Source organism: Panthera onca, chromosome B1, assembly GCF_046562875.1.
Source record: "Panthera onca isolate mPanOnc1 chromosome B1, mPanOnc1 haplotype 2, whole genome shotgun sequence".
In the NCBI taxonomy this organism is placed as follows: Eukaryota; Metazoa; Chordata; class Mammalia; order Carnivora; family Felidae; genus Panthera; species Panthera onca.
Window position 1 is genome coordinate 173,590,675 of NC_138342.1, and position 19,010 is coordinate 173,609,684.

The window sequence follows — 19,010 nt, forward strand, 5'->3', positions numbered from 1 at the left end:
CATTTATTGAAGAGGCTATCCTTTCCCCATTATGTGTTCCTGGCACCTTTCTGAAAGACCATAATTGACCATAAATACATAATATATATGACATAAATACGTAATACACAATACATAAATACAAAACATATGGTCATAAAAATTGACCATAAATACATAAAAATCATATGGTCTGAAAGACCATAATTGACCACAAATACATAAAAGACCAATTGACCATAAATACATGGACTTAAGTCTGGGCTCTCTATTCTATTGGTCTATATGTATGTTTTTATGCAATATCAAGCCATTTTGATTACTATAGTTTTGTAGTATATTTTGAAATCACGTAGTGTGATGCCTCTAACTTTGTTCTTTTTGCTTAAGACTGCTTTGGCTTATCACAGTCTTTTGTGGTTCCATACAAATTTTAGAGTTTTTTTCTATTTCTGTGAAAAATGACATTGTAATTTTTTTCATCAATGTTTTATGGTTCTCAGTGGACAGATTTTTCATCTTCTTGGTTAAATTTTATTCCTCAGTATTTTATTGGCCTTGATGCCATTGTAGATGGGATTATTTTCTTAATTTCTTTTTTGTCTAATTCACTGTTAGTGCCTAAGAATGCAATTGATTTTTGTATGTTCATTTTGTATCCTGCAACTCTAGTGAGTTCATTTATTAGTTCTAACAGCTTTTTGGTGCAGTCTTTAGGGTTTTCTCTATATAAGATCATGTCACCTGCAAACAGAAAATTTTGCTTTTTCCTTTCTGATTTAGATACCCTTTATTTATTTTTCTTGCCTAATTGTTCTGATTAGACCTTCCATTACTATAAAGAATAGAAATGATAAGAGTGGGCATCCTTGTCTTGATCCTGATTTTAGAGGGGAAGCTTTCAGTTTTCCATTGTTGAGTATGATATTAGCTCTGAGCTTGTCATATATAACTTTATCAGGTTAAAGTACATTCTTTCTGCAACTAATTTGGTGAGTGGTTTTATCATGAAAGAGTGCCAAATTTTGTCAAATGCTTTTCTACATCTCTTGAGAGGATCATACGATTTTTGTCCTTTATTCTGTTAACGTGGTACATCACATTTATTGATTTGTATAGGCTGAAATATCTTACTATCCCAGAGATAAATCGCACTCAATCATGGTGTATGATGCATTTAATTTGCTGTCGAATTCAGATTTTTAGTCTTTTGATGAGGATGTCTGCATCTATGTTACCAGGGATATTGACCTCTAAGTTTCTTTTCTTGTAGTACCCTTGTCTGGTTTTGGTCTGAGGATGTTGCTGGCCTTGAGAAGAAACTGGTAAATTCCGGGGTGCCTGGGTGGCTCAGTCAGTTAAGCATCCAACTTCAGCTCAGGCTATGATCTCATAGTTCATGAGTTCAAGCCCCACATCAGGCTCAGTGCTGATGGCTCAGAGCCTGGAGTCTGCTTTGGATTCTGTGTCTCCCTCTCTCTCTGCCCCTCCCCTGCTCATGCTCTGCCTCTCTTGCTCTTAAAAACAAATAAACATGAGAAAAATTTTTTAAAAAGAAACTGATAAGTTCCTAGAAATATACAGCCTACACAGACCAAATCATGAAATAATAGGTCATCTAAACAAACCAGAAATGAGGAAGGAGATTTCATCAATAATCAAAACTCCTGCCCAGTATAAAACCTTTTGACCTGATGGCTTCACTGGTGAATTCTACTAAGCATTTAAAGAAGCATTAATATCAAACTTTCTTAAAGTCTTCAGTCTTCAGTCAGAGCACAGACTGAAAATATTTGGAACATATATGTCAAAGGATATGTGTCTGAATATATTCTGAATATATGTGCCCAGAATATATAAGAACTCCTACAACTCAATAATAAGACAATATATTCAAAACAAAAAAATATGCAAATGATCTGAAGACACAATTTACTAAAATAGGAGCAAATGGCCAATAAGTACCTGAAAGCATAATACACATGGTTAGTCATTAAGAAAATGCAAAGTAAAATCATCACGAAATACCATTGCATATCCATTACAATGGATAGACCTAAAAACAAAAAACAAAAAAACCAACTGAAAATAGCATGGGTTGGCAAAGGAAACTAGAAATCTCATACACTGTTGGTGGGAATGTAAAATGATCCAATCACTTTGAAAAATAACATCTGGGGAGTTAAAAAGTTAAAACACACATCTATGCTATGTCTCAGTCATTTCTCTCATAGATATGTCCTGGGTGAAATAAAAACATATGTCTACACAAAGGCTTACATACAAGTTTATTTATAATAGCTCCAAACTGGATAGTCCAAATGTTCATCAACAGGGGCGCCTGTATGGCTTAGTTGGTTAATCATCTGACTCTTGATTTCGCTTTGGGTCATGATCTCACGGTTTGTGAGATCCAGCCCTACCTCGAACTCTGCACTGACAAGGCAGAGCCTGCTTGGGATTCTCTCTCTCCCTCTCTCTCTGCCCCTACCCTGTTCCTATGTGGTCTTTCGCTCAAAAATAAATAATAAAATTTAAACATTTAAAAAAATGTTTATAGCCTAAACATAGCCGAAAAATAATATATATATTACTCAGCAATAAAAAGGAACTATTGATACACAAAACACACTACTAAATCATGGTGAATGAAAGGAAAGAGGGAAAAGTGTACATACTGTGATCCCATTCATGCAAGATTCTAGAAGTTCCAAGCTAATATATAGTGACAGAAAACAGGTTAGTGTTTGCCTGGGGGCAGACATCCACGACTTCATAAGGGCCAGAGTTGTGCTCTGAATTACTCTAACATTTATCACTGTTTGTTTAACAAACAAATGATGATACAGACTGAAAAGTCTCTAAACTAAAAGTTTGGGGTCTAATTCCAGAATGGCTAATTCCAGAAGTCAGGTAACCTCTGGAAAAAGCTGTCCCCTCAGAAAAACAGCTGATGTCTTGGTGGTTGGTTGTATAGGAGATCAAACGAGATAACATGTATGAAAAACAATAGCAATTGTAAGGTCTGATGGAAATTTAATTTATTCTTATTGTTTATTATTAGCAGCTAAGGAGAAGCATGAAATTAGGATTTCACAGCTCATCATCAGTGAGCATCAATGGCGCGCATTTGGAATCAGTTCTGGATTACACACACACACACACACACACACACACACACACGTGCACACACACACACATGGGTTCCACAGATATCCGGGCATAACTTAAAATTCTTTTCTAATGCCACTGGTGATTCAGAGGTCCATTATTGGCCAAAAATTAAATGCTATATGATCAGTTAGATAGCACCTCCTTGTGACCACTGAAAATGGGGTTACATATGCCTACCTACCTCCTTACTTTATGTTACCTTCCTAGTTTGCTCAGGGCAGTCTCAGTTCCTGCCTGTTGTCTTAGCATAATTATTCATAGTATTTTCTTTTGTTCTTTCAAGTGTCAAGGCTTGACACCAAATTAACACTGAGTTCATATTTACTGATTAGGATCTCCAAGGCAGGCATCATTTCCATTCTAAAAAACGAGGCAAAGTGCTTGCTAAAATGAAGAACAACCAAGACCTATACCTGTTGCTGGTTCACCAGGTGCCTGGAACTTTCTAAATGATTTCCATGTGTTATTTAATTTTCCAGAAATCTTATGAGGTAAGGTACTCATACAGATGAGAAAGTAGGCATGAGAGGCTAAATAACTTGCCTAATGCCATGGAAGAAGGAAATGGAAGAAGAATGGAAGAAGCTGCAACCCAGCTCTGGAGCCCATGCTCTTAGTCCCTACACCCTTGGCCTTACAACAGGTGGCCACATCCTTTTTGTTTGAAGAATGAGCTGCATTCTTCCTCTGAAGGAAGAAAGAAAATGCAGATCATGCCCCCACTTCCGCTCCACCTCTGCTCTCTCCCCTACCCCAAACATGACCCACTGTGGGGAATTATGGCTGTCCTATTTTTAACTGGGTTGTAGTTCATTCAGCCTCCCGTGTTTGTATCAAAATAATGTCCCCACAGTCTTCCTTCATGATGCAGTGAAACTGGTCTCAGAAGCCGAATGTTTACGCCAAAAAGTTGACTTTGAAAATAGACTGCTGTTTTGCTCTTCCCTTGTAGTACAATAGATAAGAGGGTGTGAAAAGCTCTTTATCAAGTTGATATAGTGGCCCTAGGTGGAAAAAGAGCACAATTTAAGTTTTCTGTGACTTCTGGCTCAGTTTTAATGGAATGTAAGTACAATGCCAGAGCCTGATAAAAATAGAAACTCTCCGGTGTCCAGGCTCTTCTCCAGATGGCGCATGGGAATCCAGATAGTAACTCATCACTCAGAAGGGTCGCTATTAATTAGTGGGAAGATGTCATACCTCACATGGGGCAGTAAATGAAAATGGCTCAGGGTTTAGAGTGGAAAGGTTGATATTGCCAGAGAATCTGGGCTGCTCCTTAAGTCCCTGTTCTGGATTAATTGAGAGTTCAGTCATTACCAATAACATGTTCGGTCATTACAAATAACAAATAACATTTCAAATAACAGGATGAAATAGAGCAAGTACAGTTGGCCCTGGTTAGAAATGGCCCCAGGGAAATTCTGGAAAAGAAGAAAGAACTGATCATGTATTCACATAAAGGATAAATGACGTTCTAGACTCCATTTAAGAAGTAAATGGAGAAACAGGGCAGCCCGTCACCTCAAGTCACCAGAGAAAAGGTGACATCTGTGGCCACCAACAGAAGACAAATGAGGGGCAGGAGGAAGGCCAGGCTCACATGTCTGGCTACTTGCTATTGGATTATCTGCTTCTTTACTGAGGGCCCACAGAGCTTGACTTTGGCTTTGCTCATAGTATAAAACTTTCAGAGGCAAGAATGCTACAAAAACAAATGTGTTCAATGAATGAGTGAAAAATTCCAGACACCCTTGGCTCATGAAGGTGGAATAAATATAAGACGAGAGAGCCTTATAACAGTTTTCACAGTAATAATTATTTTCCTTCATAAAGATCACAACTTAACTCCTTCCCATTAAGCATCACCTTCTAAGAGGAATTTGCTTTTGGCCTTGGGGGAAGCCACTTACCTCTCCAGGTCTCCCTTCTTTATCGATACAATGGGGTGATCACAGCTATTCTCCTGGGGCTTCTTCTAGCAACTAAATAACAAGTCTATGTGCATGAGTCAAGGAGGATGACTAACCGCATAGGGAGCTAACATATGAATGCAAGAAATGAAAGTAATACAAACAATTGGCCCAGTTAAGTTAGAAAGAAGAGCGGTGTTACTCTGATTCCCTCTGATTTGCCCTCAGAAAATCTCTCCCCTGGTCGGTTCTTACTGGTTTTTACAATTTAGAGTCAGCACCAGCACCACCCTCTGTGAAGAGCTGTTCCTGGATGCCACGCTGCTTTGTTCATCTCAATGTCTGGCCCTCTTAACAGTGAACACCTTTGAGAGAACAGCCGTCCTTCAATTGGGTCTGGGGTCTGCCACTGTATGTAGGGAATGGAGATGCCAGGACATTTATTAGATAAAGGAATGAAGATTTTTGTTGGTAAGAAACACTGGGACGAGTATTCTCATTGGTGGGAATGTGGCATGAACAAAAGTGAGGACACACTTAGAATAGTCAAGAGAAGACAGGGAGGGGTGGCTTGGCTAGAGAACAAGGGTTGGGGGCGATACTGAGAAAGAAATCCACCAGAGGGGCCAGGACCACATACTTTAGCTCCTGACCTGTAAATTCTGTTTCCTCCTTCCTTTTCAAGGACTCACGTAGTGGCTAATTCTCTCCATTATCACTTCTTGCTCCTGTCTGGAAACAGAACCAGTTCCTGAGTCTTTTATGCTAGACATACGGCCATGCACTCTACACTTTCTTACTTTTTTAAGTTCATACTTTGGATAACTAATACATTTACTTGGTTGAAACATTAGAACAATATAACAAGGTATGCACTGAGATATCATAGCCTTAGACTCTAACTATACTATTTCCCCTCAATCCTTACCATTTTTATTAGGTAACCATTTTTATTAGCCTCTTATTTATTCTTCTAATGTTTTATTTTATACAAATATAAGGAAGTTTTTCTATACAGTCCTATTTTCTTTTTTTTTAATTTTCTTTTTTTTTAAATGTTTATTTCTGAGACAGAGAGAGACAGAGCATGAGTGGGGGAGGGGAAGAGAGAGAGAGAGGGAGACACAGATTCCAAAGCAGGCTCCAGGCTCTGAGCTGTCAGCACAGAGCTCGACGCAGGGCTCGAACTCACAAACCGTGAGATCATGACCTGAGCCGAAGTCGGTTGCTCAACCGACTGAGCCACCCAGGCGCCCCAATACAGTCCTATTTTCTTGTATTTCATACACAAAAGGTAGCATACTATTATATACTTCTACACTTGGCTTTTTTCCACTTCATACACCTTGGTATTCAGTTCCCTGTCAACGTGTACAGACATTTTCACTCCTTTCAATAGCTGGGTTATATTCCCCTGTGTGTGGTTAGCAGTTTAGGAAACGAGTCCCCTATTGCTGACACTTGGCTTGGTCCTTATTTTTCCTACTATATACATGGTGGAAATGGATAGCCTAGTAATTTTGAAGAGTTTTTCAATTTGTTTTTTTACTTGCTGTTGCCTTTTGTCCCTTGGTGATCTCAGCCATCCTTAGGACTCCAGAAATGACTTCCACACTGATAACAAAGGCTTCCTGCCAGCGCATATCATCTCCCTGTCCAGCTGTCTATGTCATACTAAATGCTATCTCAGAAACAACTCAACTGCAACTCTAAAACTGACCTCATTTTCTTCTTCTGAACCTCCTCTGCTTCTAGGTTTTCCTAATAAAAATGTATACACCAAGATGTCACGCTCACTCTCTTACTCACTGCCTGTAGTGACTTCCCTTCCTTGACCTTGACATCCAGTGGAGCAACAACCTCAATTTTTTTTCTTGTACAACATTTGGGGCATACATCCTTCCTTTTTGTTCTGACTGTTACTTTCTAGTCCGTTAGAAAGTTAACTCATCCTGGGACATTTAAAACAATAATATAGAATTATTTTTCCACTATAACCATCTGGAAAGCTTTGGGAGGGAAATCCCCACAATTTGGATGGGATGATTTCCTGCCATCAGGCTGTCTCATTGCTTAGTGAAGAAAGTTTACATCACTGCTTATAATCGGAGACCTAGATGTCTATTTATTAGTGAGCTCTCTTAAGAGTAGGGACCTGCCTGCCTGTATACATCTTATCCCTAGCATCTCTATTGAGGGCAGGCATATGCCACGTGCTAAGCAAATAACTGTTGGTTCTGTTTTTACAATATAATTTCAATGGGCAGTTCCAATCTTATCTCCCACTAATCCCTCGAATGAACTTTATACCAAAGCCATTTGAACTCCCATTGATATCTGCCTTTTTGGCTTTCATGACTTGGATTATGCCATTCTCTCTGCCTGGAATATTCTTCTCCCTTTATGTGCCTGCCACTCTGGCCACATACTGAAAACCCATTAGTCTCCAAAACCCAGCATCTCTGACAAGTGTTATATGGAGTCCCCAAAGGAATCGCATTATTCAGTAGAGGAAATTGAACCAGAATCCTGGTGTCTCACTTTCCATGAGCCAAGAAACACTAGAAACTCTTAAGATCAGGAACCACTCATTTCTATGTCCCAGGAAACGATGTCAACCTGTGCTAGAAGGCCAAACTGACCCTTGCCTTGCAACTTTTATTAAGGAATGGGGATGATCCCATGGAATAATAGATAGTAACCATTTGTAAACACAAAAATCTTCTCTGCCTCAGTGATATATATGACACACTTAAACTCAAACAAGCATTAAGCTTGTACCTCTATTGTACACTAGGCAGTGTGCTAGACATGGAATGCAGGGATGATCTTTTCCCTCAAGGGGCTGAGAGACAGTCATGGCCACTGAATTAGCCTCATAAAACGCAAAATGATATCACCTACCCAAACAAAGACAAAAGCGTGATAATCCTGGACACGGGTTACCTATGTAAAGGCCATGGCTTGTCATATAATTTTGGCAAAGTCTCTCGAGCAATTTGATTCTCAGATTTCCTACACAGTTAACGGAACTTCTTTCTTAGATGGTTACACTCTATCCTGTGTCTCTGCTTGCAACTTTCATGACAGCAGTGGGACTCTGGTTCTAAGAGTTGCTATTTTGAAAACTGGCTGCCCTCCCCTTAACTAAACCCCAGTGGCTTGCACACATCTTTTTTGTTAACCATTAATGCTTTCAACTCAGAGGTCAAATCAATAAAGCCAAGATCTCGACCAACTTGTGGTCATCTCAAGTACCAAAGCCATTTTTACCAAAGAGTACTCATCCAAGTTCTAGTAGTTCAGGCAAATTCCACTTTGGGTTAATTTCACGATGCATTTCTGAATTCCCACTGCAATTCCTAACAAATGTAGTCATAATTGTGAATTTTTTCCTCTCCTCATCGTAAGGGTTGGTGACAGGCAGCAAGCTTAAAACAGCCACTCTCTTTCACTAGGGAGACAAGCTACATGTGTACTCTAAATGAAGCCATCTGTTAGAATCTTCCAGCTCAGGAAGGAAATGGTGGGGAATCTTTCAAAAAACTCAGTTAAAGGCAACTGATATTTATGGAATGATATAAAACATCTCAAATAAGAAGACAAGCCCTTATAAGCATCCTCCTCGTATGTCACACTGGCAATGTAGCCCTGGAATGTTCCAGCCTAAAATATGTCCAGTGATGTTTCTTGCAGAAAATAAACTAGTTTATTACAGAGTTGGCACAGTCTTTGGTGGAAACCAGAACCAATATTTTAGGTCCATGCCCCAAACCCCACATACCCACTTCCATAGAATCACGTATGGCTAACACATCTTTCTTCCTTGGACAGCAGATTTTGCAATCATTTTTAATTAGTATGCTTCCTACTTGACTTATCCTCAGACAATGTGAAAGCGAAATAAAAAATAAAGTTGCTTTAATTAAAAATATGATTAGTAAGTTATTTGGAAAAGTGTCTGAAAAAAAATCAAGAGTCACCTGGCGTGAAATTTTATTCTTTCATCATTTCTTCCAAATGTGCTTGTATACTCAACCACTTTTTGGAGTTAACTAATACAAAATCATGGATTTAAAGGAAATGATTGGAATCCATGCAGGACATTTGATATCACACACTAAGTCCACTAACAAACATGGGCTCACTCTGGGTGCATTCACTTGTTCATCATTATTTTGTGTGAGGTCCTTGAGGGAGAAACGAAGGTAGAAGGCTCCCCATTGAGCTGTCCAAAAACAAGTTCACCCTTACCCCAACCTCTCTTCACACGTTGCTGCTAAACTCCAGTTCACTCAGAGGCCACTCAAGAAACTCTTCATCAACCCATGGCAGCACATAAGTGGGGACCAACTCTCAAATTCCTTGCATTTAAAAACAATGAGGTATAACTTAAGATTTGTAAAGTTTCCACATCTTTAGTGTCCAGCTCAATGGTTTTACACGGATGTTCCCATGCAGGAAACTGTTTCCCAGATCCAGACCCAGAACATTTCCAGCACCTCATAAGGCTTCCTCATGCCCGCTTTCAGTCAACGCTCCTCACAAAGGTAATGACTATATTAACCTCTAACACTATAGCTTAGTTTCACCTGCTTTTGAACTTCATATAAATGGCGTCATGCAGTATGTACGATTTTGTGTCTGACTTTGTTCATTCAACATCATTCATTCATATTGTCATAGGTATCAGTAGTTCATTTTTTTTATTCCTATATAGAATCCCACAGTAGAGATATAACACCAATGTATTACCCTATTTAACAAATGATGGGCATGTGGGTTGTTTCTTGCTGGGCTATAAAAATGACATTTTTTTTTTTTAACATTTACTCATTTTTTGAGAGAGAGAGAGAGAGAGAGAGAAAACGCGAGTGGGGGAAGGACAGAGAGAGGGAGACACAGAATTTGAAGCAGTCTCCTGACTGCTGTCAGCCCAGAGCCCGACGTGGGGCTCGAGCTCACAAACCGTGAGATCATGACCTGAGCCAAAGTAGGCTGCTTAACCAACTGAGCCACCCAGGTGCTCCTTTGTAAATGTTTTTTTTTTTAATTTTTTTTACATTTATTTATTTTTTGAGAGACATAGAGAGAGACAGAGAGCGAGCACAAATTGGGGAGGGGCAGAGAGGAGACACAGAATCCGAAGCAGGCTCCAGGCTCTGAGCTATCAACACAGAGCCTGATGCGGGGCTCAAACTCACAGACCGTGAGATCATGACCTGAGCTGAAGTCAGAGGCTTAACAGACTGAGCCACCCAGGCGCCCCTGTAAATTTTTTTTAATGAACGCTCTTATAAATATATTTTGGCAGACATGAGCCTTTTAAAAAAGAGTCTGATTTGATAAATTAGAATTATTTTATAATTTTCTTTTTGGAAGAAGACAAGGTGGTCTATTCAAATGGGAAGCTAAGAAAACTGGACTCCGACCAGATAAATCCAGAGATGAATCCTCTGCAAAATTGTGTATTTTTTGTCTCTGATGCTCCCAACTCCTGACTTTTCCTCCCCTTCTGCCTCTGCTCCTAGCAATGGCAACTCTTACTCACCCATTTTTGTTCTGGGGCTTTCTCCATATTCCTTCAACTTATATCTACTCAGAAAAAAATACATAATCAATGAACTAATACTTAGATTTAAATAATAATGACATCACTTTTTCTGATGATATATGCATAGTAATAGGAAACATAGTCTAATCACAATTTCTAAGCATTAAGTACAACCATATTCTTCTTATAAACTGCCAGCCAAGGAATAGGTTATGAAAGATTATACTTCTTAAATAGTAAAACATGCTAGAGGAAAAGTTTTTGAGTTAGAGTTTCAGAGTAGTGAAAGCTGTCTAGTTGCTCTGAAAGAACAAAAGCTGGTAAATATTTGTTTCTTCTCATTATATTGAGGGGAGGAGACCTATTCTAAGCCACCAAAGGAACAGGCAAAATGATTCTCAGTGACAAGACTAGGATGAGGCTTTTAAGGAAAGATTAGAAAGAAGGCAAAACAAATATTTGGCATCATTTTGTCTTTCCTTTTTCAACCATACCCCCACAAACTTTCTGCCTCACTGATCCCATTCCTTACAAAGAAGTGAATTAATAAAGACTCTTCCTAGAAGGGAACCTATGGCTAAAAGAAATCTTAACTACCCTTGCATCTATCTATTCACTCGCCCATCCATTTGTCTATCCATCCGTCTATCCATCCACTCACCCTCACCCAACCGTCCATCCACACATTCATTCACCCTCATCCACCATTCATAAATCCATCCATTCAGCTACCCTCCCATGTATCCACTTGTCCATGCATCCACCCATCCGCTCACTCACCCCACTCATCCATCCACCCATCCACCCATCCAATCCATCCATCCATCCATCCATCCATCCATCCATCCACCCATCCACCCATCCATCCATCCATCCATCCATCCATCCATCCATCCACCCATCCACCCATCCACCCATCCAATCCATCCGTCCATCCATCCATCCATCCACCCATCCACCCATCCAATCCATCCATCCATCCATCCATCCATCCATCCATCCACCCATCCACCCATCCAATCCATCCATCCATCCATCCATCCATCCATCATCCATCCATCCAACGCCTAGATCTCAGACTGGTATTCCACACTGTGGACATTCAGGCTATGCTTAACTCTTTCCAGTGATATGAGACTCATATAAGCCAAGCAGCCACCTCATTCTGACAAAGAAACACGGTCAACAAATAGCTTTCACGAGTTAGCATTATTTTATTCTTCTCATTATTTTATTCTCCACTGCTGTAACAGTTGTTTCAACCACTGGACAATAGGGCATAAAAACAAAACCCAGGGGAGCCTGGGTGGCTCAGTCGGTTAAGTGTCCGACTTTGGCTCAGGTCATGATCTCACGGTTTGCGAGTTCGAGCCCCGTGTTGGGCTCTGTGCTAACAGCTCAGAGCCTGGAGCCTGCTTCAGATTCTGTCTCGCTCTCTCTCTGCCCCTCTCCTGCTCATGCTCTCTCTCTCTCTCAAAAACATAAACATTTAAAAAATTTTTTAAAAAACATAGAAAACAAAATGAAACAAAAAAAAAACAAGTTCACACAAAAAAGTCTTTTAAGACTGGACTCTAAAATCTAGACAGAAGGGCAATTCTGAAAGCTGAAAGTTTTCTGTAAGATTTGAAGCAGGAGAATAATTTCTCTACAAGTAATAGTCCTGATTCCTATTTGGTGAAATTTTGCAGCTTGGGGACCCCAGATGTGTTTTATTTGGCCAGCACCATATTTCCAAAATAATGAATCAGTTGCTAAGTTTTAACATTAGACTATTTCACATAAACCCTGAGTCTGGCTTATCCTGACAAAAAGAGTGTGCTTAATGATTTTCATGATTTTTTTCTTATTAAAAAAATATGTTTAGTAATTACTATCTGATGTGGTGAAGAAACACTTTCTGAAATTAAATGATTCCTTCAACTTAGCTTTGGTATATTTTTTATTTCTGCTAAATACCTTAAGTTTAATATTTTAAAATAAAAAAAATACGACACTATTTTATAATTTTCTTTCTAAGTACCCACCTATCAATCCACTCATCCATCCATTTTCCCATCTGGAGGGATATCTAGACTGTTATGTCCAAATGATAATGATGGTTATTTATAGATAATGGAATTTTAACTTTCTTTTTTAAAGTATATTTTTCTGAATTGCGCTCATTTTCAGTATTCAACACATACCAGTTTTATATAACAATAATCCTTGTCACTTAAAAGACTCCCTTAAAATTCAAATATATTTTTTCTTTTCTCTCTTGAACTGAACTTTTAATTAATGTGATTCAGAAAATCTAAATTAGTAAAGAATGTCATTTTTTTTCAGATTATAAAAAAATATTTAAAACCAAAGTTTCTTTATTAGATCACTTCCTCCTCTAATACCAATCTAACTATTTAACTCATTTAATAATTTAGAAAAACATATGTTTTATTCTTTTTGTTGGTCAAGAACATCTAGATGTATGGGCCGAAATGTCCAAAATTTTCACTACCAATATCTATCTCATCGAGACATATCAGAATGAATTCTGTGGTACCAAATAGTAAAATAATACTTTTAAAATGACTTAAAGATCACATGTAGACTTCTATTTCTGGAAATAGGAGAAGCAAAATATATTGGAAAACCTCCTGTAGCCAGAATACCTAGACATAACAGGTAATTTTAATAAGCCCCCATTTAAGTACATAGCTAAGTGGCAAGATGGCAAAAAAAAAAAAAAAAAAAAAAAAAAAAAAAAAAAAAAAAAAAAAAGAGTCTCCAGGGTCCAACAACAAAGAGCACTTGAAAACATGGTATTGACATAACACTGATCTAAGGCTGCCTTATGGACATTTATTGTTATTGATGATCAAGAGATATGACTTTTATGAACCACACAGGGGCAGAAGATGTGGTCTTGGGCCTGTATAAGATTGGGTGCAATATACACTGAGATCCTTGCATGAAACATGGAACCTTCCAAGGGCTAGGCCTCCAGTGAAAAGGTAGATGAGTAGGAACCTTATCAGTCTCAGCCTGGATCCTGATTGTGGAAGAGAAAAGTTTCTTCTGAGAACTGAAACATAGCAAAAATTAAATATATCCAAACTTGTAGGATGCAGCCAAAGCAGTACTTAGAGGGAAATATACAACCATAAATACTTCTATTGGAAAAGAAGAAATATGAAAACTAATCAGTAAGGTATCTATATCTGTTACCTACAAAATAGTGACTGATGCAAGGATTAAATAATAATGCTTTATTTGGAAGATCTACTCCCAGGGCAGAAAGAATGAGAAAAAGGGAAGTGAGGAAGGAAAGGTAGAAACAAAATGAAAGATAATAAACACTGGTCATTGATTTATTACAAGCTATGATAAGACTGAACTGATTGCTTGACAGGTGTATCAATTTGCCACCTTTTTAAAATCTCCAGACAGGCTATTCAACAAAAGAGAGCCTCAAAACAGAGTCTTAAGAAAGTATTCCTTTTTGTGTGGGCCTAGGGTAGGCTAATAACAGCCCTTGCAAGAAAGGCATAAAATCCTAGCTGGATCTTTTTCCTGTATATCCCCAGTGGATCAAAAACCTTAGCTGATACGGGAAGGGCAACAAACTGTTTACTTTAAAGCACTGGAGAAAACCAAGCAAGATAAACACAATAAAACACAACAAAAACTGCTCAGAACCAAGGACAGAAAATTTTGAACACAGCCAGAGGGGGAAAAAATTACACATTACCGACACAGGAACAAAAATAAAAATTATGGCAGGGTTCTTATGAGAAACAGTGCAAACCAAAGAACAATGATGTGCCATCTCTAAAGTGTTGACAATAAAAACATCACTCCGAATTTGATACCCACAGAAAATATCTTTCTTTTTTTTTTTTTTAATTTTTTTTAACGTTTTATTTATTTTTGAGACAGAGAGAGACAGAGCATGAACGGGGCAGGGGCAGAGAGAGAGGGAGACACAGAATCGGAAGCAGGCTCCAGGCTCTGAGCCATCAGCCCAGAGCCCGACGCGGGGTCGAACTCACGGACTGTGAGATCATGACCTGAGCTGAAGTCGGACGCTTAACCGACTGAGCCACCCAGGCACCCCAAGAAAATATCTTTCAAAAATGAAGGAGAAATGAAGACTTTCTCAGACGAATGAAAATGAAGAGACTTTACTGCCAACAGTCCTGTACTGTAAGACACGTGAAAGGAAATTATTCTGGTAGAAATCTGAATCTACACACACACACACACACACACACACACGCACACGAATGAAGAACATTGCAAACAGAATAGCTGAAAGTAAATATAAAATCATTTCTCCTTATTTTAATTGTTCTAAAGTTAACTGACTAAAGCAAATATAGCAGCAACGTATTGTGTGTTTATAACGTTTGCAAAAGTAAAATATACGACAACATTAGCATAAAGACTGGGAGGAAGGAATTGGGAGTACACTATTGGAAGGTCCTTAACATTATAGGTAACCGATATGATACTATTTCAGGGCAGAATACAATTAAAGATTATACTGTAAATACTAGAGTATTCACTAAAGTTATAAAAAAAGCACCAACAATAAGTCAATAGTAGAGATAAAGTGAAATAATCTAAAAGAAGGCACAAAACTAGAAGGAAAAAAAAAAAGCCCAAAGATGGAACAAATAGAAAACAACTAGCAAGGTAGTAGATTTTAACTGAAATTAGTACATAAAATATAAAGACTAAACAAACCAATTAAAAGACATAGATTATCAAATTGGTTAAAAAGCAAGACCTAGCTATATGCATACACACACACACACACACACACACACACACACGCATGCATGCATATGCCATATGTTTATAAGAAACCGGTTTTAAGTATAAAGACATAGATATGTTAAAAGAAAAAGGTTGTAAAAAGATATACTAGGAAAATACTAATCAAAACAATGCTAGAGGAGTTATACCTATGTCAGAAAAAGTATCTTTCAACCAGGGATAAATTGGGATACTACATAGTCACTTTTTGAGGAAGCTGTAACAATCTTAAGGTGTATGTACTTAATCATAGAGCTTCAAAATATGTAAGAAAAAACTGAGAATTAAACAAATCCATAGTTACAGTTGGAGACCTAAACACTTACTCTTAAGTAAAGAGAAAAAGGTGGGATACAAAAGGTCTGGACAATACTTCAAACAACTTGACCTAATTTACAGAACTTTCCAATCAACAGGAGCAAAATACACACTCTTTAAAGCGAACACGAAATATTCCCAAAGATAGACTATTTTCTGGCCATTAAATAAACCTTAACAATTTTGGAAGAACTGAAATTCTTCCACATATATTTTCAGACAATAATAGAATTAAAATAAACATCAATTACAGAAAAAGTAACTTAAAAATCTACAAATACTAGGAAGTAAACAACTCACTTATAGAAAAAGCACCTCATGAATCAAAGAGGAAATTGTAGAGAATATAGAAGCTCTTACCTGAATGAAAAAGAAAACATAACATCAAAAAACGTGGTTTGAAGCTAACGCAGTACTCAGAAAGAACTACAGACCCTACAGGCATTAAATTAATAGTGAAACATTTGTACAAATAATTCTATGATCATAAATTCTACAACTGAGATGACATTGACAAATTCCTTGAAAGGCACAACTGCTAAACTTATTCAAGAAGAAGCAAATAGCCTAATTACTCTTATATCTGAGAAAGAAATTTAATTTGTGGCTGAAAACCTTACAACAAAGAAAAATCCATAGCCAAGTTGGTTTAATATTAGAGAATTGTTTTGTCTATTAGGAAATATTAGAACAATCTATTAATGTGATTTACCATATTAGCATATTAAAGGAAAACACAACACATGCCTCTCTCCAAAGATTCAGGAAAAGCACTAATGAAATTCAACATCCAAAAAGAACAAAACCTTTTAGCAAACGAGGAAAGATACATTCTTACTTTTTGGGTAGACTATCCACCAAAAACTTAATAGCCACACTAGACTCAGTGGTGAAATATCAGAAGCATCCTCTTTAAAGTCACAAGTAATGGGGCTTAACAGTTTGTTAAGCATCTGATTCTTGATTTGGGCTCAGGTCATGATCTCACGCTTCGAGAGTTCAAGCCCCACATCAGGCTCTGCACTGGCAGCATGGCGCCAGCTTGGGATTCTTTCTCTCCTTGTATCTCTGCCCCTCCCCTGCTCACGTTCTCTCTCGCTCTCTCTCCCTGCCTCAAAATAAATAAACTTAAAAGAAACAAGTAAAGTCACAGGTGCAAAAATAATGGCTGCTGCAACACTGTTTTTCAGCATTGTACAGGCGGTCCTGGCCAATGCGGGAGGAGAAGAGAAAGTAACGACTGGGTAGGAAGAAAGGAGTCACTCAAATGCACAGATGTATGAATGCTATGCAGAAACTCCCAGAGAACCCACTAGAGAACGCATCAGAATTAATAAAAACTCAACAGTTTTTCTGGATGGCAGGTCAGTACACAAAAAGAAATTGTATTCCCGTACTCAGCAAGGCACTGTTAAAGCATGTATTTAAATAAATACATGTCACAATAGCAACACAGGTGCAAGGTATCTAAGACAAGACAACCAATGAAAGATTAACTAAATCTTTATGGAGAAAAGGATACCACTTTGAAGGACACTGATAAACCTAAATAAATTGAGAGGTAGGGCTTGCCAGAGAAACAGAAGCAACAGGATGCATAGAGAGATATAGGAGAAGGTTTATTATAAGGGACTGGATCACATGATTATGGAAGCTGGGAAGTTCCTTGACCTGCCATCTGTAAGCTGGAGGCCCAGGAAAGCAGGTGGTATAGTTCCAGTTCAAACCTTAGGACCAGGGAGCCAATGGTGTAAGCCTCAGTCTGAGTCCTAAGGCTTGAGAACCAGGAGGCACGGAGGTTCAAAAGCAGATGATACAAGCAGCTCACAAGGAGGGAGTGAATTCACCATTCCTCTGCCATTTTGTCCTATTTGGGCTATCGGTGGCTTGAATAAATGCCCATCTTCAGTGGTGAGATCAGTATTCTGCACTCAGTTTCTGGATTCAAATGCTAATCTCTTCCAGAGACACATAGACACAGCCAGAAATACTGTTTTCTCAGCTATCCAGGCATCCCTTAGCTCAGTCCAGTTGTTACATACAATTTACCATCACTGAGATCTCGTGTTTTTACATGGAAAGACTCATTATTGTAAAGATACCAAATTTCTCCAAATTAACTTAGAAGGAAAATCAACAGAAGAACGTGGAAGAACTCCGGTTCCTAAATATCAAGATATTTGAAAGCTTTAGTAAAATAAGTTACATCGGTTTAAGAATCTGTTTAGGTCTGAAGAGACCAAGGAAAAGTATGGAGAGCCCAGTGATCATATATATATATATATATGCACACACACACACACACACACACACATACATATATATGTATGTATGTGTATATATATATATATGTATGTGTATATATATATGTATGTATGTATATGAATGGAATCTTAATATACGACAAAGGTTATATTGCAGATCAGTGAGGAAAAGACAGATGGTTCAATAAACAGCCCTGGTAAACCTGGTTACCCAAATAGGGAACAAAAGTCAAAGTGAATTCCAATCTCATACATAAAAATCAATTCCAGGTCGATCAAAGGTCTGATTTTATATTCACCCACTAGCACTTTACGCAATAAAATGAGTGCCTCCCAAATGTACTATGCTAAGTGAAAGAAGCCAGATTCAAAAGGCTACATGCTGCATAATTCCATTTGTATGGCATTCTTTAAGCAGCAAAACTATAGAGACAGAAAGCAGATCAGTGGTTGCTGGAGGCTGAGGGCAGGGAGAGAGGTTAACTACAAACAGCAAGAAGAAAGTTTTTGTGATGATGGAATTTTTAATACCTTGATTGTGCTGGTGGTGACCCACTTGTATGTGTTTGTTAAAATTCACATAACAATGGGGTGTCTGGGTGGCTCCGTGGGCTAAGCGATGACTCCCGATTTCAGCTCAGGTCACGAACTCATGGTTCATGAATTTGAGCCCTGCACCAGGCTCCCAGTGCCGACCCTACTTGGGATTCTCTCTCTCTGCCGCTCTCTCTGCCTCTCCCCTACTTGTGCTCTCTCTCTCTCTCTCTCAAAATACACAAATAAACTTAAAAAAATTCACATAACTATGCAGCAAAAAAGAATGCATTTTACTGCATATAAATTACACCTTGTAGGAAAAATTCCATTAAGAACAAAATAACTAGCCATTATGAATCTCTTAGTACCTGCCAGGCACTGTGGTTAGTGTTTCTACATGCATCCTTTCCTTTAATTTTTCACAATCACCTTATGAAATAGATAATGTAATTATTTAAGTGAAAAAATTTA

The 19,010-nt window shown here is 38.2% G+C and overlaps 1 protein-coding gene across 7 annotated transcripts in view; it reads right to left on the reverse strand.

The window, feature by feature from the left end:
• Positions 1-19,010, reverse strand: part of ADRA1A (adrenoceptor alpha 1A) — a 109,230-nt gene that overhangs the window by 42,042 nt on the left and 48,178 nt on the right. Inside the window, exon 3 of one of the 7 annotated variants that reach the window (XR_009615933.3) lies at positions 5,720-5,798. The exons of the other annotated variants lie outside the window; for them this stretch is intronic. The gene's annotated coding sequence lies outside the window, so the exon portion shown is untranslated. The remainder of the gene's footprint in view (positions 1-5,719; positions 5,799-19,010) is intronic. 7 annotated transcript variants of the gene reach the window in all.